General features: G+C 40.8%; 1 protein-coding gene across 1 annotated transcript in view; it reads right to left on the bottom strand.

Moving 5' to 3' along the window:
- Window positions 1–20,034, bottom strand: part of WDR5 (WD repeat domain 5) — a 1,892,625-nt gene extending 1,872,591 nt beyond the window's left edge. Inside the window, exons 1-2 of the mRNA XM_044058043.1 lie at window positions 19,790–20,034; window positions 19,276–19,485 (exon numbers count right to left, since the gene is read on the bottom strand). The gene's annotated coding sequence lies outside the window, so the exon portion shown is untranslated. The remainder of the gene's footprint in view (window positions 1–19,275; window positions 19,486–19,789) is intronic.
- Between the last annotated feature and the right edge of the window lie 4,222 nt (window positions 20,035–24,256).

Genomic DNA, 24,256 nt, shown 5'->3' with positions numbered 1-24,256 from the left:
GAGACTCTATTATAGCACCCAGTTTGCAGTCGTCCGCAAACTTTGTCAGCCACAGCCCTTCAGTGCTTGCCTGTACTTCTGAGAAGTATATGCCAAACAGAAGGGGCCCCAGGACAGAGCCAGGAGGCACACCGCTCGTTACTGGTCTGGATTCGGACATAGATCCCGCTACTCTTACTTTGTGGGATCTGTCCGAGAGCCAGTTTGCGATCCATCTTGCGACGTAAGGGTTTATGTCCAGGTTGGTGAGTTTATCAATAATACCCGAATGGGGAATGGTGTCAAATGCTTTAACAAGGTCAAGGTAAGCCGTGTGTACCTCCTTTCCCTTATCTATAGCCCAAGTAACTGTCTCAAAGAAGTCCACCAGGTTCAGGAGGCATGATCTGCACTTGACGAAGCCGAACTGTGTGGGGTCAAGTGTTTGGAGGTTCCCAATCTCTCCATTTATGAGTTCCATAATGATTCGCTCGATTGCCTTACAGATCAGACTGGTCAGGCTTATTGGTCGGTAGTTCCCAGGGGCTGTTGTGGGCCCACCCTTGTGCAGCAGAACCACCGTTGCTGTGCGCTATTCTATGGGCACATATCCTGTTGTTGCTGAGACTGAACAGGGTATTCAGATACTGGGTTAATTCATTTTGGAGCTCGTGTACGACAGCCCGGGACACCATATGGTCCCATGGAGGCAGTATTTTTAGCTTTAGATAGAGCCTTATTAACCAATGTATCAGTAATAACTGGAGTTACACAATCCCCTGGAACAGTAATAGGCTCTGTAGGTGGTGGTGGGGGGGAGAAATTTGCAGTGAACCCATCAGACAAGATGTTGGCAATGTCAGTGGGGTCGTCTTATTTTGTTCCATTTTGTACTAGCTCAGAAAAGACCTGAGCTTTGCCATTTAGGTTTTTGACGTAACCATAGAAGGCCTTATGGTTATCCTTGGCAACCTTCTTTTCGAAATTGGCTTTAGTTGACTTGATGAGGGCCCTCAATTTCTTACTAATGCTGATCAGGGATGCTTTTTCTACTCGAGATTTGGACTTTTTTGTATAAGTCTCCTCCTTTTATTGTATAGTTTTGCTTACGGTCGGGGTCCACCAGACTGGTTTCTTGCTTGAGGAAGGAGTCTTGGTTTTATTTGGGATAGCACAATCCATGCAATCCTGAAGATGTATACACTCCATGCAATCCTGAAGATGTACATGAAGTGCCTTGGTGTAGGATTCTGCATCCTGGATATCATTATCCTTCTGCAAGGGAATAATGAAGCTTTCAACTTCTGACGCAAGTAGTTTGAAGTTTGCTTTGGAAAGGTTTTTTACGATGGTTTCTTTGACTGGGGGAGGTGGAGGGGTGAGGACGTCCAGGGTTATCAGTCTGTGGTCTAATCTGACCAGAGAGGGAGTGATAACGGGTGTGGTACAATGGGCACCCATATTTGTGATGACTAAATCCAATATGTTGTCCCCTCTAGTGGGAGGGCATACCAGTTGTTCAAGGGCATTTGAATTTATAAATTCTATGAACCGCTTGGCATAGGAGTTAGAACTTTGGTAGTTCACTCAGTCTATACTAGGGTAGTTGAAATCACCCAAAATTATGGTGTTGGGTAGGATCTTTATTTTTTCCAATGCCTCAAGGAATGCTGAGTGAGCATCTTGGGACATGGTGGGCGATCGATAACAGGCTACAACTTGAAATGTGGTTTTGCCTGCTGATAGTTGCGCATGGATGATCTCTGGGGCATCATGCTGTGCCTCTAACCTGGAGATGTGGGTATCCTTGATGAATATGGATATACCTCTGCCCTTTGTACTGCGATACAGTAACTGAGGCTGGAAGGTATGATATGAATTGTAACCTGGTAGTGCTGGGGTGCTCTTTGGAGCCTTGAACCAGGTTTCCGTCACTGCACAAACATCGATTTTCTCCATACTGAGGAGTGCCTCGAGTGCGCGCATTTTGAGGTTGAGACTTCTGGCGTTGAGTAGCATTTACCTTTAGTTTTTGGTTACCTGTGCTGGTTACGGTGGTTGGTCCTTTGAGCCTTACCTAAAAAAGGCACTATGGAGACGGCAAGAGCCTTGGCCAGTATTCGAAAGCCTAGGGGTGACCAGTGCAAACCATCTCTGGCGAAACAGTGAGGCTTGTCTATCATGTCATCCCAGTCAGAGACACTGATCCCCTTACAATGGACACCAGAAGCTTAGCCAGTTGTTGAAATTGATCATTTTGTCTTTGTACTGTGGTATCATTCTAGGTGAAGGTAGTATGCTACTCAAGTTCAGGGTCATACCAGCTTGGGCTACATGATCAGAGAGCTCCTCAATGTCTCTTTTCATGTAGTCCAGGGAGGTATGTCTTAGATCATTCACACCAACATGTACAATGACAGCGTCATACTTGTACTTGTTCTGGAGTGACCTAAGTGCCTGTGTTACGTGGCAGATCCTAGCACCCGACAAGCAGCGGACAGTAACCTTCTCTTTGTTCAGCCTGGTGAGTGGAACATCTGTGTGCCTTACTACAGAGTCTCCTATTACTAGCGTGTTGGGTATGCTGTTTTGCCTTAGGGGCTGTCATGAGGCACACTGCCGAGGTGAATTGTGCGTTTTCTGGCTTGTGTTTGGAGGTGCAGGTTGCTTGCTCGTCTGCTTTGGAGGGCACAGTTTCTTTTTCAGATTGGTACCTAGTGCCTCTGAATATGTTTTTGTGTATTTATGTGTATGTTTTGCCGGTGCTTGTTTTGTAGATCCATGTGTCACTGGTGGTGTGATGCTAGTGTTTCTCTTCTCCTCTTGACTGTCTGTTACAGTCATGGGTTGAGAGCGCTTAGCCTCCAGTCTGGCTGTATATTTGCATCTCTCAAGTGTTTGTGTCTAGAGGTAAGAGGAGAGGGTTGTCTGTATACATAAGGCAATTGTGACATTGACTCAGTATGCCCAATTCCACCAGATGAACTGGAGAGTACACCTGAAGCTGACCTCTGGACATGCTTGGAAAAGTGAGTTTCACTTGTCTTGCGGACAGTCGAGGGTCTTATGCTGTATTATAATAGAGCTGTCTACGAGATTTGGAAAATAATACTGCTGTCTAGGAGATTTAGACAAGTGCTGATTTGGGTTATGCAAGTGCTGCAAAAGAGCAGTTGATCTGAAGCACTTGAGTTGAGGCTTGCTTAATTCTAAGGGAAAATTTGCAGTGCAGACTTTGTGGAGCCAGGAATAGTATACCCCAGCCAGCCGGCACTGTCCGACGCTGCTCTATGCGCAAGACCGCACAAAAAGAGAGTTGCAGGGTTTTAAGAGAGAGATCAAGGAGTTTGGAATTGACCCAAAATGGCCAGTAAAACTACAGTTTCTAGGCAGTAACTACTCCTACAGGGACAGGCAGGCTGCTCAGTGTTAACCACTGCCACTGGTTAACACAAGAGACTTCCCTTTAGCCCAAGTAAGCACTGGCCTCCAAGAAACTTACAAACAGTTCAGAACAGCAACTCTGTAACTGAACTTTTTTTAAATTCTAGAAAGTGGGAAAATAGCAAGATTTTTTTTGTTTAAGGATAGCAGAGAGACACAAGTAGCAAACTAGTCAAAACAGTGCAATAAATGACCCCAACACGTGTGCGCTAGGTCAGAGGCAGGTAAAATGCAATTTTAAGAAAAAACAATTGTAAATTAAGCGCAACACAAGAAAATGCAATAAGCAGGCTCTAGGTATGTTCTAAATACTGTTTCTAACACAGATATCAACTTTTGGAAGCAAGAAAATGCCAAAAAGTAGGCGGCAATGCAGTTTTTCTAAGAAATAAATCAGAAGAAAATACTTATTTGAATGAGGAACCAACTTACTAAATTTTACCAGAAGGGAAAAGTCAATCTTGAATTCAAAGACCAAAACACACACCCTTAGAAAAGTGTAACCAATCATCACTAGAAAAACAGGGAGAGAAAGTTTTTTTTAGTTCTAAGTTTACTTTTCCTAGTAGGATCTGCTGTCAAGGTATGGATACAGGAACGGTCCCTATAAATCAGAAAAACATTCCTCTGCAAAGTGTACTAGAAAAATGTCTTCTGGACCTTTCCCAGGTATCATCAAGGGTGGCTCTCCCTGCCCCAACAAGGGCAACTGAACAGCCAGAGAGGATGAGTCAGCCTCCTGGCCCTTAGTGGCTTCCCAAACAGCAACAGCGGGATCAACAGATGACAATGAATGGTCCGAGGAACAGTTAAAGACCCAACAGACTCAATGAACAGTGACCAAGCCACAGAAGCTGTACTAAAAAACAAAGCTCTTTATTGACATCTGTTTTCTTATGGACCAGGGAGGGATGAAATTATTTACTAGGGTCCAAGCTCGTATTAAAGCCAGAAATGGGAGTCTCTAAGATGGGTGGATCAAAGAAAGGAGGGGGAGACAAACATCACAAATTCCTAATAAAATGTCATAAGAACCAACTAGTTGCTTTGTAGAAGAAAACTAAAATAAAGAAAATAAGTACTATTTTGCACTTATGCCGATTATTTTACTACATTTCATACGAATCCTGTATTTTTACTAAATTTCATACAAATTCTGTATTAACTATTATAGTTCACAGTTTAGTAGTGTTTCAAAGCTGAACTGTTAAACAGCTGCTGCAGTACTCAAGGACAATGTGTCTGCAAGTTTTACATGACAGTAATATCTACGTTGGAAGGTTTCCCTATACTTGAGCTCTAAAACCAGCATTTTTATATTAAGAGTGTTTTCTGAACACACCTGCAGCAAAAGTGTGCTTTATCAAACCTATCTGAATTGGGGGCTGCTGGCTGAAAGCTTATGCATTTTCCGGATTAAAAACGAGCTTGGTCTAGGCCTTGCTGTTAAAGCCCAGTGTTTGAGCTAGGTTGCTCTCTACTCGGCGGCAGTTAACAGTGCCCTATCTAGACACAAACACTATCAAGTTAAAATTTCCCTTAGAATAAGACCTCTACAATGTTCCCTGGCCCTACTGCTACTTTAGAAGCATCTGAGCTGCATACAGAGTAACATCTCCTTGTTGGACAGCTGCATTTCACACAGAGTACAGCATCCATTCTTCATCTGTGTGCCATCATCCAGTCCAGTCACATGTTCCAACTCTTCTCACTGGTTAAATACACACAAAATCATGAATAGGAACTTTCCTGCCATCTCTGTCTGTGACCAGCCCGGTGGACATTACCATCCTGATGTAGCAACCGTCTCATGTACACGGACAACAACTTCTAAAACAAACACTGTATGTGAGGAAATCTAGTTAAATTATGAAAACAGAAATAGGACTCTCACATACTGACAAAATCAAATGACAAACAGGTAGACAACACAAGCATGTTATTTCCTCTCACTAAATTAGGTCTCAACACAAACTCACATATGCGGAGCTACTCACGAGTAACAAACCAAAAACTCAAGAGGCCTCGTGTATGCTGCCCTTGGAAAGCACATGCAAATAAACCAAGTCAACACCTACCACTACAAAAATAAAAAAATAAATAAATAAAATACACATCAGTCTCTCCACAAGTAAGCCCCTAAGGTGAAACACCACACATTCAAACATCTTGGTCACAGGAGAGACACTATCCACCCTGGTGAGGGAAGCATCTGTCTCTCAAGATAGACAGGGTTGCAATGAAATGCCTGTCAGGGGCCAGAATTCACACAGGACTCAGGTTACTCTACCACAAGTGGCAATATGACTCGCCCATAATCCACATGGGTGTAAATAACCTAAGGCATGCCTCCCTGCCCTGGACTATATGAAGAGATACAGGATGGACTTCCGACTACGTGTGTCAAGCTGGTGTGAACCTCACATTAAGCAACATTCTACACTTACCAAGAACGATACCACAGTATAATCAGAAAATGATAGACTTCATTCAGAGAGGCTCCAATATTTGTCAGCCTGGACAACATGATCAACAGAACACAGCGGCTTTGCCAGAGATGGTCTGAACCAGTCTCTGCTAGGCTTTTGAATATAGGCCAAGACATGAACCACCCAAACAGTGCCTTTTTTAGGCAGTGCCAAACCAGACATAAATTCTTCAAATGCCAAGCTAAAGACAATACTGCTCATTACTAGGAGTCATAACAAAATACCGCACTCCCTGGAAGCTTTCCTCGCTCTGGAGAATGCTGATTTCTGTGCAGTTAAAGTCGTGGTTCAAGGCTATCGAAAGCACCAAGCAGTGCAAGGATACAGTACCTATCACACATTCATACCACCCCTGAAAAATAAAATAAAAAAAAATGAAAAGAAGGCATTTCCATTTAGATAAACAATTACACCTCTTGACTGGTCAAGATTCACTTGAGCTACTCCATATCCATTTTACTACAAACAAAATCCCCTAACATATCATGGTTAGCTAAGGGTCCACAACCAAGAAAACCACTACAAATACCCAAAGTTACTAGAATCACTTACCATGCAGCCCAATACACTACCTATGGGAAACATTAACTGCTGCTCCATACACTGAGAAACATTCAAGTCTACTAATATGCAGGCTCACAGATTCCTGGATTTCGTCAATACAAATGCTCTTTAACAGCTCGTCTGCACTCCCACTAGGGGCTCAAATATCCTTGACTTAGTACTCAAAAACATGGGGGAGCATTGCATCCCCCCCAGTGTAATGTCCTCATTGATAAGACAGGAGCATAAATCAGTCTCATTTGAAATAAATTTAACGATAGAACCCTCATCAAACTAAAACCCTAAAAGAACCTTTCCAAGGCAAATTACCTTCTATTAAGTAATAACACAAGTCATTTTAAAGCTCTGACGAACCTCTAAAACATGGAGTCCTACACAGAATATATACAAATGCCCTGTACAACCACTTAAACAGCAGTACCTGACAGAACTAAACCCAGGTCTAGCAGGAAAAACAAGCAACCCTAGTGGACCCATGGCATAAATAGACCATACAACCGAAGAACGAAATTCTTATCTAGAAGTAAGTGTGAGGATGCACAACAAAGAAAAAAATCCCTCAGTCTCAGGTCTTCAAATCCTAAATACAAAACTAAAATAGCCTCCCAAGCAGAGGATAACCACAACGTATTTCTAGTTACATCTGAAAAATTAAGAGGAAACTATCACTCAATGTGCTGATGGGTCTGCAGACAGCACTACCTACACTCAGCCAGAAGAAACAAACCTGCTGGCTGATAAATTCAGCCCAAATTTCACCCCCAATCACTTTTGGTCCCTCCTCATGAAATATCCCCTACCATTCCTTTACCTGTTATCACAAAAGAACAAGCCATCACTGCATTCCCCAAAGCCAAAAAACACTGCATCAATAGGCCCCGACAGAATTTGCCTATTAAACACCTTGAAACACAACATTGCAGACCCACTCAGATCTCTATTTAACCAGTCTCCAAGACAGACTTTGCCCCAGTAGAGTGGAGGATAGCAACCATCATTCCTCTGCATGAAGGGGGACAATCAAGTGACCCAGGAAACTACCGACCCACAAACTGAGTAGCCTCATATGCAAGGCAACAGAAAAAGAATCATGGACTTAATTAAAACGACATAGGAAATTATCCAGATTCTAGACCCAACCCAGTTAGGCTTCCTCAAGGACAGGGCCTGCCTGCTTAATCTGGTGGACCTCAGAGAACTTCATCAAGGCCATACACGAGGGTAAAAAAGTGCATATTACCCATTTGGACCTGGCCAAGGCATATGACACAATACCCCACTCAGGTATTATAGATAAACTCACAAAATTGGGCAAAAACCTCTACATCACCACATATCTCACAGATAAGGACACATGTTTTTAGAATGGGGGGGGGGGGTCCACATACAGCAAGATGCCAGTCACCCACCAGTGGAGTAACACAGGGATCAATACTGCGCCTCCTCCTGTTTGACATCTTTTCGGAGGTAAAGACAAATGTAGATGGCCTTCAGCTGGCCATGTTTGCTGAGGACTGCAAGTTGGGGCAATCATAGACTCCCCAAACAATTTCAATATCGTACAGAAAGGTCTGGTACAAAATGACTGGTGTCTTGGAAAACATATATCCCTGTAAATTATGTTGACAGCAACCCCTTAAGAGTTGACACTAGTGAGAGATTTGGGTATGCAGATGGATAGTAATCTTAACTTTGACCACCCAGTGGTGGGGAATTCCTTCCCTGTGGTTCAGCTTGTAAGTAAAGGCATAGCATACAGATCTAAAGATGTCGTACTACCACTGTACTCAGCCTTCATCAGACAAATGATCAAGCACAGAGCAACCTTTGACATGAACCTCGCCAGACACATGCAATAGTTGGAGCACCCTGAGAGGTTTCTCACCAAAGATACATGGTATAAACATGTTATATGTGGACCAATTAAAAGCCCTAACACCGTATTCGGTTTCCTACCTAGTACTGAGTGGTGATCTGTGTGCGATTCACAACACAAGTTTCTGACCCAACCCTGATGGAAATGTTGCATACTTGCAAAACCTGACTGCACAAGGATTACGCAATCCAAAAAATCTAAACCAGATATCTGACATGGACAGCTCATGCTAGAGAGACAGATGTGTTCCAAAGATTAACCCTGCTCTAGAATATGCTTCCTATTAACGTGAAGCAAAGCCCTTCCCTGACCATATTCAAGCATAACCTGAACTAAAGGATGGGAAATAAATTCACTCCTGGGATGGCAGTGAGCCTAGTACTCCCCTATGAACCTAAGCAAGAACAGTATTTTAAGAACCACCACCTCCAAAAATCAGACCAACGGCAGACCTCTAAAGTGCAAAAACACACATAACAATAAGGTGGGGCAGAACATTTTTTAATGTTTGATGCCATGGCCCCCATTATTTCCTTCGTTCTGATGCAAGCACGAAATGCAGCACGAAATGCAGCACATGGGAAGTGGCATAAAAAGCTTTTGGAGTTGTCTCAACCCTTGGCAGAACGTCCCACATAGCTTAGACTGCTGTAGCAATGACCAAATGAAGAACACTACCATTGCAAAGTCATCTTGCAGTCCAATAAATCCTGTAAGACAGGTCACAACTTGGCTATTACTACTTTTCTGACAGAAGCTCCAGGCTGCAGCATAAAATGCAATGCTGTACTGTGGCATCACTTTTCTCAGACGCTATTCCTAAAAATGGATAGAGCACCAGCCTCTAACCAAAGTACCAATCACATCTTAAACACCACTGCAAAGCTTAAAAACAAAGAATTTCCCCTTAGCAAAGTTATCTATCAGCGCTATTAGAAGACTGGTCCTTGTATCTGAAAAACTCATGTGATTATTGTCACAGCAGTGGGACAGTGGCACACTACATTCATTTCCTAGCAGTTTGAACTAGGCCCAATTCCTGTACGATTCTGCCTTTGTAAACATGGTTAATGAGGACTGCTCAAAGTTGTAGTGCAAGAAATCTGGACAAAGCCTAAAATAAATGGGGGAACACAGACCCAGAAATATGGACAGATTTTACATATTACTCTTAAAAGTTGCTGGACTAACAGAATTTGTATTACCATGCATTTTCAGAAAGTTATCAAGTCTGAAACTCAGATGCCTTTAATTTTGTAACTTCAGTCCTCAGTGATTAACCCCCCCCCCCCCACTTAAAAAAAAAAAAAAAAAAAAAAAAAAAACAGGAGACAAATCTTTGAACATTTTGCAAAAATCTTAACAGCTGAACTACTGTTTTGGAATTACTGCCACATCACAGCTGTTGGGTAGCACATAAATGATGTGGAAGGAAGTTAGACTGCACTACAGAAGACTGAAGTGGAAGTTTTCCATCACATACAGTAAAGTATACCTTATGTTCAACAGTCTACACTCAAGCAGTTGGCTCAGATCTGTAATGCTAAGCAACAGAGTAAAAGGAAAATTACAGCAGTTAATCTGTTACCATCAATTGCTGGCAAGTGATTCCAGATCCCAAAGTTCTTCTGGATATCCTTGCCAATACACAAGTAGTCTACTTTATTAAATTACAAGCAGTGCTGGGGAGGAAATAACCTCCGTAGCTTTTCTGTACATGTACTATTACACCATCAAGCACTGCTAAGAGAAGGGCTTACCCAATGGTTTAGCCCAGATTATGAACAACATACTTCTCAGCTGTTTGTGCATTTCAGTATACTAGCCTTAAGCACATTTAGTACATCAAACTTTCTTGCATACACAGAAACAAATTTACAAAATAATACTTTAAAAACTGAAAGTCCTGATGGTTTAAAAAAAACAAGCGATTATACCCTTTGATTTACTCAGCCCACTGATTAAACATGTTGTCGGATGTAGTCTATGCCCTCTCCAAATGACAATGCATTACATTACCTTTAGAAAATGTGATGCTTGCTGAACTATTGCATATTTACATTATTACTTTTGCAATATCAACAACAAATACACATGGACTTGAATAAAACAAAAGATTTCCCAAGTTCCCATTCACAACCAGTTTAGGACCACAAGGAGCCTAGCTCGGTTGCTTACTGGGTGAAAATAAAGAGAAGCTAGCAACCTGGAAGAGCACACAAATCTATCCCAGAAAATATGCTACATACCACTCACACTTAGAAGCAGTTCAGAGAATCACCAATTCCTGTAGGCCATATATTTTTGGGATGTGGAAACTAGTACAACCAGCTAAAGTCACAATGACAAAGGCAAGCCATGTACCCAAAACTGAGCCACACTATGTCCGCTCACCAGGATGAGCGAGCAGAAAGTAATTATCAGCTGACCGTCTGGTGCTAAGATTCGTTAAATCACACACGCAATCAGGTCTCAGCAACAAATACCATTATGATTCTGTCATAAATCATGTTGGTGTGAACAACCAGAGACGTACCTCACTGGACTATACGGAAATAAACATGTTTGAGTTTTCTGAATACGTGTCCCAAGCAGGCATGTCCCTTGCCTTGAACAGCAAACTACCCTCACCTAGAATGATGCTGCAGTATAAACATAAAATGATAGAATTCAATAACTGGCATAGTTTTGGTGTCACTCGAAAGGATCCAGTTCTGTCAGTCTGAGAAGCCATGATCAACAAACCTCACTGCTTTACCAGAGACTGTTAGCACCTGGCACCTCTAGGCTTTCAGCTGCTGGCAAAGGCTCTTGCCTCCCCCATAGTGCCTTTTTTAGGCAAGGTCTCAATCACCACCAACGTGAAATTATCCAACCAGAACAAAATGAGGGTCATCCTGCTAAATGCTAAGAGCTTAAACAAAACACTGCACTCCTTGGAAGAATTTCTATCACTAGATGATGTCTGTGCAGTCATAGAAACCTGGTTCAAGGTCTTAGAGACTACCCTGGTCTTGCAACCTGGAGGTGTGGGTATCTTTGACGAATACGGATACTCCCCCCCTCCTTTTGTGGTTCGGTCCAAGTTTTGGGGCCGAAAAGCATGGTATGAGGTATAACCTGGTAGTGCTGGGGTGCTCTCGGGAGCCTTGAACCAGGTTTCTGTTACTGCACAGATATCGATGTTCTCCATGTTAAGGAGAGTTTCGAGTGCGTGCATCTTGAGGTTTAGACTTCTGGCGTTGAGTAGCATTACTCTTAGATTCTTATCCCTTGTAATACCTATGGAAGTAGGTTTGTCTTTTGCGCCTTGCCTAAAGGCACTACGGGGGTAGCAAGAGCCTTTGCCAATATCCGAAAGCCCAGGGGTGACAGGTGCAAGCCGTCCCTAGCGAAGCATCGTGGCTTGTCAAGCATGTCATCCCAGGCTGACAGGCATTGGATCCCCTTTTGACACCAATACTTAAGCCAATTGTTGAAATTCATCATCTTGTCTTCATATTGTGGCATCATTCTTGGTGAGGGTAAGATGCTACTCAAGGTCAGGGTCATACCGGCCTGGGCTACATGCTCAGAGAGCTCCTCTATGTCTCTTTTCATGTAGTCCAGGGAGGTACGTCTCAGGTCATTCACACCAGTATGGACAATGAGTCATACTTGTACTTGCCTTGGAGTGACCCAAGTGCTTCTGTTATGTGGCGGATCCTAGCGCCAGACAGGCAGCTCACCATGACCTTCTCCTTGTTCAGCCTGGTGAACGGGACGTCAGTGTGCCTGACGATAGAGTCACCTATTACAAGTGTATCAGGTGTGTTGTTTAGCCTTAAGGGCTGTGACCGTTTGGCACACTGGCTTTGTGAGCTATGTGTTGCATGTGTTTTGTTTTGGGGTAGCGGTTTTGTATATTGAAACTCGCACTCCTTTGGTTTTCCTGTCCACAGTTTGGGATCTAAATGTAGGACAGGAAGAGTAACCAGGTAAGGCTGGGCTGCGCTCCGCAGCTTTGAACCAGGTTTCTGTGACTGCACAGATATCAGCATTTTCCAGAGTTAAGAATGCTTGCAAGAAGTGCAGTTTCATGTTTAAAGACCATGCTCCTAAATGTTTTGTTGAAAGTTTAATGTTGGTAGTTTGAACCTAATCACTTTTCCTAAAAAGGGAACTATTGAGGAGGCAAAAGCTTTTGCCAGAAGCCTAGGTGAGACAAATGCAAGCCACCTCTGTCAAAGCATCATGGTCTGTCAATAATACCTTCCCAGGCTGTCGGGTACTGGATCCCCTGGAATGACACCAGAAACTAAGCTAATTGTTTAAGTCAATCATTTTCCATTTGTATTAAGGCATAATTCTGGATGACTGCAGAATGCTGCTTAAGGCTAGGGACATATCTGCCTGGGACAAAATGAGCAAGCTCAATCGTGTCTCTCTTCATATAGACCAGACAAGTACATCTCAAGCCATTCACGCCAACATGGACTATGACAGGGTCATAACAGTACCGGTTATTGAGAGACTTGAGTGCATAAGTGATGTGGCATATTCTGGCACCTGACAGACAACTAACAGCGACTTTCCCCTTACCCAGCCTGGTGAGAAGCACATCTGTGTCGCTCACAATAGTCGCTCCTATAACTAATATGTTAGGTTTATGGTGAAGCCTTAGTAGCTGTGAGGCACAGGTGTGTGGACTGTGTGTGATATGTGGTGTGGAGGGCTGTGGAGATCACGTGTGTTTTTGCCTCCGAGGTCTCCTTTGTTCGAGTAGGTTTAGGTGGAGGACCTCCGCTTATGTAGATGTTTGTTGTGTAGGTGCGATGACAGACAGCCATTTCGGTGCCAGATATACTGGCTTGAGGGGGAAGAGAGCTTGGACTCTAGGTTCCTAATGTAATGATATCTCTCACAAATTGTGTTCCTAGGTGGTAGTACTGGATGGTTGTCCGTGTAAATGCGGCAGTTGCTACAGTCTCAGAATGCCCATATCAACCAGACTGGCAGGAAAAACTGTAGAAAATTGTCCATCCATGTGTCAAAAATCTGAGGGAGAAGGGCTTTAGGCCCACTCCTTAGCTCTCTCTGGCCCAAGTGCTTTAACCAAAAACTAAGAGCTTAATTTAGACAGGCTATAAACAAACAGTAAAAATGCTAACAGAAAATATGCAGTTGAACACTTTAGAAAACAGGCAGCAAGTAACAAGAAAAAGTTAAGCAAGATGAAGTAACAGTAGTAGGAACAAAAAAATTAGAAAAATATAAGCAGCTGAATAAAGTGTTTTTTACTTTATGTTCCTGCTCTCTTTTTATAAAGATAATTCAAGGTTAAGGGACTGTATTAGGTAGAATGAGATAAACATATGGGACTGGGAGGGGTGTCCCAGATCAAATTTACAGTAGGGGGAGGCAACTGCAAAAGCCACCAGCTTTTAAGAAAACAGCAGCAATAAGTTGGGAGGGTGGAGAAATAAAGTTTTAGCACAGATCAAAAAACAAAATTCTGCCAGTAAATATATAAATACTTCAGTCAAGCAAAAATAAAGAGTGCAGAAACCTGGAAAGTTAAAGTGCCAAAAATACACTCAAAAGCTCTGCATTTCCAACCTGTTTGAGAAGCACCCTCAGTCAGAACACAAGCAGATTCTAGCACCGATATGAAACTGGAGACTGTCCAAATTTTAACACTCTGGTTATAGGAGGTTTCACATATCCTACCATCAACTGGAAAACCTAAACTAGCCCCAACTTGCTAATGCAAAAGGTCCTTAACTTAAGTTAATTCAAATGCCCTGGAACAAATTGTTCATACCAAGACAAGAGAAACCAACATCCTAGATGTGGTCCTCACTGACACAATTATGAGACACTCAGTTAAATCTGACCATAAAAACACTCACCTTCAGGGTGACACTAACACCAGAACTCACAAAGGGTGAAATCACACTTAAAAAAAAATATATATATATATATAAATGCATTCCAAGCTGGAAGTGGTAACTACGCCAAAGCTTACACTAAAGCCCTGTACAATCACTTGCATATAAGTGTATAAACTCGACTGTACCAGAAAGAATCAAAACTATAGCCCCAAGTAAAAACAAGCTGCCATGGTGAACATCTAACATCAATGAACTTCACAATAAATGCAAAACGTTACTGTCCAAGAAAACAAAAAGCAATTACTGTCCAAGAAAACAAAAAGCAAGGCCCCAAACATGGAATAGCATCCTCCTCAGTCTCAACAGGCAAATTAGGCAACTTATCAAATTCTCTAAAGGCTCCTTTGAGAGAAACTTATAAAATACAGCCAAAAGATAACCTTAAGGCCTAAAAGTTAAGTCCCAAGCATGTGCAGAACTAGTGACCAATGGTATCTCTCAGACTGACCCCAGAAAGATAGCAAGCCCGCTATCACATACATCTAGCGAATATTTCATTCCCTTATCCTCTCCTAACTTGTCCTCAAAGCCTTGTCCAAGGCAAAAAAAAAACACAGTCTCTATGGGACATTACAATATCCCAGGCTGTTTTCTAAGCTGGCTAAAACGTGGACTAGCATCACCATTAAGTACCAGTTTTAACCATAACCTAAAACATGAACATAGGCTTTCAGACCCATTAGTCTGACCAACCTCATCTGCAAGGCCACAGAACGCACTACGGACCTCATAAATAAAGACAAACCACAACCAAACCCTAGAGCCTACCCAATTTAGCTTAGTCAAGGACAAATACGGTTAAATATGGTGACCAGGGCCACTGATGACAGCAAATCTGTGCACACAATATACCTCAACTTGGCAAAAGCTATCAACACAATCCCACATTCAGGCATTCCCGATAAACTTAGCAAATGAATGTAAACCTTTTCATTGGAAGATGGGTTGCCAACTGGTTCACAAACCAGACACTAACAAAGTGAGTGACTCCACATCAGCCAGCAGACCTGTTACCAGCAGGGTGCCACAGGGGTCAGTGCTGGGCCCTCTACTACTTGGTATATTCTTCTTAGAAGTTCAGATTCAAACTAAGGGGTTATGGCTGGTCAAGTCTGCAGACAACCGCAAACGAAGTGCAATCACTGAATCCCCAAACCTCAGTAAACTCTAGAAGGTCTCTCACAGGCCAAACACTGCTGTATTAGTTGCAGTCACAAATTGAATGCAAAGAAATGCATGCATCATTCCCTTCGGCACAACGTCACTTAAAGTATCAAAACAACACTACACTTAATACCCATGAAGGTGTAAGGGACCTAGGATCACAAATTGACTGCACCTTAACTTCGACCACGATCTGTCTACTGTAGTAAGGAAGGCTTTCTATGTAGCACACTTTATTAGTAAAGACATATCCGAGAAAGCAAAAGAGGTTATACCACCTCTATACTCAACACTAACCTGACCCATAATTGAGTAAAACACCCCATTTGGCATGTACAGTACAAGGCACTTAAGACTATGAAATCTCTCCAGCTGTTGCAACAAAAGATGATAAAGAGCCTCCAGCATGTGCCTTACACACACCAACTAAAGTCCCTATACTCTGTCATGCACACTTCTTGGGGGGGAGGGGGGGGGAACTTGTGCCTGGTCTACAGAGAATACAGAGCAATCCAATACCCAAACCAAAATGAACTTGCTGTATATCAGTAAATCAAACTAGAGCAGGGCTACCTGTTCCGGGAATCTAAATATGGCATGCAATTTAAAAAACAGAACATGCTGGAGGGGACAGATACCCCCCCCCCCCACAAGAGATTGCCAGGTCTTTGAAACAGGCTACCAATTCATTTGAAACCCAGCACTGTTCAAGAGGAAGCTGGTAGAGTAGATGGGGCACTATAAATTCTTACCGGTGATGGTGCTTCACAACCCTGCTTGACATGGGCAGTTATCACTCAATGCAATCTTTGCTTTGATATTGACTAACTTATGTTTCTCATTATCAATTACACCTCGGTCAATGAAGCAAGAATACTGTCAACTCAAGAAATACCTGCACTGTCAGTTGTGAAGCCAATCTTTTAAAACAACATAGTATGTATAAGGGTGTGCATACAATGAGTAATTACTAAACCAAATCAAAAGGTTTTAAAATGCTGCTGGTGATTTTTACAGCAACACAACACACTACAGCTTCCCTTCCTATCTAAAACTACCAGGAAATCTAGTTGCAATATATATATATATATATATATATATATATATATATATATATATATATATATATATATATATATACACATATATATATATATATATATATATATATATATATATATATATATATACATATATACACACACACACACACACACACACAACACATATACACACACTATATATATATATATATATATATATATATATATATATATATATATATATAGATAGATAAATTAAAAATTCTACCTATTCTATTAAAAAAAAAAACAAACACTAATAAGTGGTCAAACATATCTACACACACATGCACACTTAATAGTACGTCAACACTAGTTAACATAATGACTTGACTACAACTACTCTCCTCCTCTCAAATTCAGCTCTAGTAAGGCTAATTCTTTCAATTAACTATTCCAAGACATGCTACCAAACATTGACAGTAGTTACCAAAATGACAATTTGTTTTTATTGTACAAGAGTATGATGTTTTTAACATTACCCCCACTCAATCATTTGCTTCCCCCTTCTTTTCCCCAAACATAGTTTATCTTACATGGAAAGTAAATAGCAACAAACACCACAAAGGCACAGTGCCCAAGTACTCCAAAAGCAATCTAGATTCTGGAATAAATACAGATAGGTACCATCTAATGATGGGTCAGGAAAAATAAAAGGCATGCAGCAGCCCATACCCCCTTTGAAATATACTACAGTCACCCTCACTCAAAGTGGTCAATGCAGCCCAACAATTGCACTAGGTTGCTTTAGGAAGAGAATAAAGTAAAATGAACCACACCACCACACAGATAAGTGATAGCTTCCAATGTCAAGATTGTTGCAAGGACAAATGGAGACAATGGCACTCTTTATAAAGAGCACCAGAGAATGGGAGGGGAAAACACTTTACAGGAGACACAAGTGAACACAAACTTCCCAAAATATCAGACAGAATAAGAAAGCAGCAAGTGGATTATTAAATAAAACTTACAAAATCAACTCCTGAAGCAATCCAACCCCAAGGCTACAGACTTGCTTTCTTTGAAACACTCGCAAATTGGTTAACTGACAGTTACTGTTAGTTTGAACTGTCACTCCTCTTCTTGACAAACTACAAAAATCCTTGAATTCTTTTCTACCCAGTAACAAAACACTACCTATAGTTATTTGTTAATTGGATTGGTTAATGAACCCTTTTCAGGCACAACATGGATTAGTGACAATGAATACAATGCTTAAAATACTAGTTACATCATTGTGATTCAGTATATTCCACAAAATAAAAACAACTTACAGTGTCTTCAAATTTACAATTATACACTACAAGTATACACTCCATTTGCAAACAGATTATTATTGCTGTTAGCTTCTGCATTATGTTAACATATATGCTAAAATACAGTTTGACAGTTATTAGCATATAATATAGTACATAAAAACACAGCAGAAACAGTTAAACATGGGACAAGATAAAACAAAGCAAAACAAACTGATACAAAAAAAGCAGTTGAGAGGACAAACTGACTACTGTAGAAGTGTTAGCTCTAACAGTGAAGCAGACCAAGACAGCTAATTAAACTGCACAATCCCTACGGAGAACAGAATACCAGAAAAATAAATCCAAATGCTACACCACCACAGGCAAATAAATATACACAAGAGTTACGTTTGACAAGGACATGTAAAAATCACAGTTACAGAACGTGGTACAGAGACTATGAAACATCTGACAAGTAATTAAACTAAATTATTGCAGGAATTTGACTAAACTTCTGTTTAGTTTAACAGAATGCTTGCCAAAGTTTCCCTTTAACAACAAGAAAAAAAATAACCATCGCTGAAGAACATCATACTGGCACCTACTTGCATGAACCCTGAACGATCAAGTAGAAATATTTGCTCCAGTTTATGCTTGGCCCCACTGCCTGTCTATATCCTGCCATAAGGCCACCCCCACATAGCTACCACTGACAAATGACAGGTGTCAAGTTTGTTAGTAGTACTGTGAGGAAAACAACCCATATACACAACTACCTTTCAACATTTCCGCAACAAAATGTGTCAGACACGATCAAACTTGGAAGGGATTAAATACAAAGTAGTGACTTCTGCGTTTACAAAATTATAAAATGTCAACAAAGTTATTAAAAACTTATGACTTTATATGTCAACGTACTTAAACGCAAAAAGTGGTAAGCGGCTTTTAAGGCAAAAAAAAAAAAAAAAACACACACAAACAAATAAGTGGGAGTTGGGGAGGGGGTAATCTGCCCCTGCAAAACCTCTTCCTAAAAAACTAGATCCCATCTCAGTACTGCACTTGCAACTCCTCCTGCATTGTCACACAAAATTACCATACAAGCCAGCTTCTACGGTAATGTACTAACAAGTGGTCACTACTGGACATCCTACTACTCGGAATATCGTTTTTTTATTTATACTAACAAGGTACGCAAAGGAGATCTTCCACTGTAGTGTCCACACAGTGGAAATGTTGACCCCCGCTAACTGAGAATTAAGTCCAGCAAACAGAACATTTACCCAATTATCTGGGTATCTGATTAAAACGGTGCTGATGCTGGTGAGGAACTTTTCTCCTAAGACCATACCAGGGGAAACAACTAAGCCATTACTTCAAAACAATAAATAAACGCGTTGCGTCACTCAATGGTTCAGACCAGAAACAGTATCCATAGGATGTCCGAACATCTGTGAACACAAACAAAAAGAATTATAGAAAAATATGCAAAAAGCATGCACTTACCAGTAAGGAAAACTATTTTCAATAGCTTACGAAAACACCGGTCACGGACACCAGTGCAAAACGTTGTTGCACACAATCCTTATAAAGCCCACGTGAAAAACATTTACCAATAGTGGCCAACAAAAACAAACCACTGGGTGTCTCAACAATCAACGTGTTACATCCACTCCTTTAGCTTTCCAATACTCCAAACACAGCATCTGCTCGCACCTTTGAAACAAAAGGAAAATGTATGGTTATTAATAAAAATGACACGAAAGCAAACTAACATTATACTCTATAAATAAGCAAGTAACTGCAAATCAAATGGCTATCACTCCAAGAAATGCACCCTAGCTACAAAACCGAGCAGTCGCCATTACAACAAGAGAAAAAAATAAAGACACGCCACTATCACTGGAAACAAATGGGTTGCAGAAACCACAAAATTAGCCCCTTTAAAGGCCTCAGGGCCTCTCGCAGAACAGCACTGAAAGCTACCCCCAACCCTGCATCACCTCCGCCCGTCTCGTACCTGTGCCCGCCGATGCCCGTCGTACCATTACAAGATAAGGAATGCCACCATTACGTATAGCTTACTCAACAATACAAAAACTTGGTCTGAGTGACTATTACACTGAGAAAAAAAATCAACAAAATAAAAAAACCATTCATTCGACGCGCCAACACAAACTCTCCTATTGCCTCAAGAGTCTGTGTAACCGCGTTGAAAACCCTGAGTCTGCGCAATATGACCCAAACACACAGAAACAGAAGTACAGGATACGGAAAGCCAGAGTGTTCGTTTAGTTTTAAAGTAGTAGTATTTCACGAAAACAATGCAGCACGGTGGGGAAGATCAGCGTTACATATTATTGCGATCAGGGTGGTTTTACTCCCTATTCAGATACTAAAGTAGTACATTTTTACGGAAACGTGACATTTTGCATTATTTATCAGAATACGTTCTTTCGTTTTCAAACTAACAAAAACTATCTTTGTGACAGAATTGTAGTCCAATCTATTATTTTATGCAATGTTAAATTGTTTGTGATGTGGTAGAGTAACTAAGTATAACATTTGGAAGACAGAAAAGTGTTACTCCTGTAAATGGAGAACATATGCCCTTTTAAATGTCTTTTTCTCGGACTGCAGCAGTCCTAATAAGGACTGTGCTATAAAAGTAGCAAATAAATAAGTAAACCTTAGCCGAAGACCGTTTCTTAGGTTAATGTTTTGTGGAATCGTAAATGCCATAGCATGCTGACTAAAGAGCAATACATTTTAAATCATAACTAGAATGAATGTAGAGCTTTACTACATAACACAGCATACCGATTAATGCAGATGTTTAAAAAACTTGAAAAACTACTTGTTATAGCATCAAAATGAAAAAAAAAATAATAATATATTTTATCTGTATGTGGAATCAGAACAGATGCCGAAGGTAATAAATTGCACTGTGGTGGGTATAGCTGTCTGTGTGTGACTCAAAGCATACTTCTCAACCTCTTAGTAAAATAAATCTAGACAAAACCTCAAATAATTTGGGGGGGGGGGGTAAAGGCCCCCAGAATAATAGGGATATATTTAAATATTACTCTTACAAATTTAGAAAGTTACTAGAATAACAGGATTTGTATTAACATGCATTTTCTGAAGGATATGACGTCTGAAACTCAAATACAGGTCATTTAATAACTTCAATCCTCAGTGGTTTGCCAGAAAATCACAAATTTTATGAGAAACAGACCAAAAATATGAAGCGAAAATCAGGACATTCTGCGAAAAATTGAACAGGTTAGAGGTATGGAAATACTCCAATGATCATGTAATATACTCTCATATGATTCACTGCTTACTTATCAGTAACATTTATAATTACACTGTTATTGTTTTAAGTAGTAGCTAGCAATAAAGCCAAGGCCAGGGTAAGCATTTGTGGGATCACAGTGAATGTCACTTTGGGGGCTCCCAAGATATTTCCAGTCTAAGAATCACCCTCTCACTGCCCTTCCTCTTAAGCAACATTTTAGTTCATGCTGTAAAGTTTTATAAAGACTGACTGTATGTTCAATGCTCTTTCATTACAACAGGTATGTGTACTACATTATGCTGGCCCATCTCACAGATATGCTGTCTTTCGGCTTTTCCCGGTTAGGGATCGCCCCAGCGAAACTCCGGAGTCCGGTCTGCTAATGATTGACAATCAAACTGATGCAGGGCTGGATTTCGGTGAAATAGTGCCCTAGTCACTGAATACTGATAACTATGTACTATTTCAGCCCACCCCCACATACATACATACACACATCCTCTAGAGCTGTACTGTGGGTTTTGTATTAGAACAGTACCTCGTAAGATGCGCAGCAGCAAATCCCGCCCTAACCACGCCTCCAGGCTAACAATTTCTGGCGGGCTGTTGAATCTGCTGAATATTCATTCTCGTGGTGAAATGAATATTGATAAATACATGCTGTTGACAAGAATGGCATTTTATTTGAAATATAGCAACTGATGGATAAGAGACTGAGAAATCAAGAATTTGAAGCAAATCATGAATTAAAGCGAGGAAATGTATGCAATAAGCACCTTAAAACAGCACCGCTCAATTTACTTTTAACACGCTTCGTAGGTTATGCACGGTAGCTAGCAACAATTAAAGAACCCCAAAATAGCAATGCGTAAGAAACCAGTAAATCTACATGCATTTCTACATACATGTTTATAAAGGAAGACAGGAGCAGGTTAGTCTTTGTGCACCCTCTTCCTCAATGTAGTGCGCTCGTGGAGATGGTATATTGAAGTAGCGGGGGATAGGGTTGTCACTTTTTCAAATGCCCAAAGTGAGACATTTTTTGCAGAAACGTGAGATTTTGCAGGGCAAAACATACCCATGATCAGTGCAAATGACAGAACTTCACTTTTTTGCCCAAATAAAAGCTTATTCGTGTAGCATTTGAGTTGTTTATGCTATTTCATATAACATTTAGGTGATTCAGATATAAAAATAACTGTTTTATGTAACTATTAAAGAAAACTTTGGAATTATGTTTCGCCTAAAATCTCAGGACATTTGCATTTTTAAGTTTTTTTCTCAGGACACAACCGCACAAAGAGGGACTGTCCCTCGCAAAGAGGGATGGGTGGTAACCCTAGCGGGGGAGTGCAAAGTGGCTTGCCCCCCTGTAAAAGCAAAGACAAAAAGTAATAATTATTTCATGGTTAACTACATTTCATAACCTTAGTAAAATGGAACTGACTTGTTCAATAAAGGCTGCTTTACATGGTAGAAGTTGGTATTGTGCGTGAATATTAAACAGTTTACAGGTATACATGCATTACTTCACATGCGAAATAGCATGCTTGTTAGTCATCGGGCATTTCCATGCCCATTTCTCCTGTCAGTCACTGAGTGGAGACACGCCCACACATGCACAGAACTAAACAGAGGTACTGTTCTAATACAAAACTATCCTCTGTTTTCACCACATCCTGGTCTCCCAACACCATGTGCATTACTTTTTTTTGTTTTCTCAAATTTTGCCTTACTCTTCAGCTTTTTCAAGAAGCTGTGACTTTCTGTATGCTCTGAACTGCATTTTAAAGTTTTATTTTCTTTTTACACAGCCTTTTCATCCAGTGATGGTTTGAACAGAAATTATGATTAAGGAAAAACATTCACAGTTGCTATTTAATTTTCCTTATATCATTTTAACACACCTTTCCTGACCACAGACAGCACAGTGATAACTGTTTGGGAAATAACTCAATTAACTCGGGGCCTCCCAGAAGCCTTAGGGTTATAGATACTCTGGGATACATTTTTACCAACCTTTTGAACCAATACTACCATGAACAAAAATCTTAAGTAAGATAAAAATTTCAGTCTTATTTTTTATTTCAAGGAAAATATAAGTTGTGCCCAAGCCCTTATATTCAAAGCTGATTAAAAGAGTATTTCACAATAAACTAATAAGATAATTGTTGTGAGGATACACAAATCCTATCTGGGATTACTGTCTCCCTCCCTACGCCATAGAAAATGCATTCATTGCCTGTGCATCCCTCTGGTGTTCAATTGCAATTAAAGCAGAGGTCCAAATGGCCACAGTCATGCATTTCAGGTAACTGCTGTCATGCATATACATGGCATGCCTACTCAGTCCTCACCCTTACCACCCTCCCAGCAGCCAACTGTATACATGCTTGATGTCTGATTGTGAGGAAAGTGAAAACATGATTACAATAATGCATTCTACTTTTGTTGGTCAATTTGGTGAGTTTGTCAATTATACTTAAGTGGAGTATTGTGTCAAACACATTAGCCAGGTCCAGGTAGGTGATATGCACCATTTTTCCCTCATCCATTGCCTTGGTGACCTTCTCAAATAAGTCCACCAGGTTTAGCAGTCATGACATTACCTTGACAAAGCCAGACTGGGTTGGGTCCAGTGTCTGAAGGTTGCTTAAGTCTTTGTTAATCATTTCCATACTAATTCATTCCATGGCTTTTCTTCTTAAACTAGTGAGACTAATAGGTCTGTAGTTTCCAGGATCAGTTGATGGCCCACCCTTGTAAAGTGGGATAATCATTGCAGTACAACATTATCATGGTACAAAGCCTGTTTTGAGGCTATAGTTTAAAATTTACTCAAGTGATCCTAACAGGTCATGTTTCAAGGTATTTAGGAGGCATCCCGGGATATTGTTGGGGCACACTGAGTCTGAGTTTTTGGCCTTAGTGAGTGCCACCAGGACCTGCTTCCTGATAATAGTTGGGGAGATTTTGCTAGTAGGTACTTTATGAGGGGAGTTGGGAGGTGATGTTTGAGCTGAATTTGTCAGCCAGCAAATTCGCCATGTTACTCTGCTCACTGAAGGTGCACCATTAACCACCAGTTCAGCACACACTGATGTGTGCCGCCTTTGTGGATTCATACAGAACTGTAGAAGGCCTTATTTATTTATTTTATTTATTATTTATTTTTTTATTTTATTA

This window comes from Protopterus annectens, chromosome 16.part0 (genome assembly GCF_019279795.1).
Source record: "Protopterus annectens isolate FY-2018-M chromosome 16.part0, PAN1.0, whole genome shotgun sequence".
NCBI lineage: Eukaryota > Metazoa > Chordata > Ceratodontiformes > Protopteridae > Protopterus > Protopterus annectens.
Note: the sequence above shows the minus strand (reverse complement) of the source record. Positions and strands in the feature narration are given on the sequence as shown.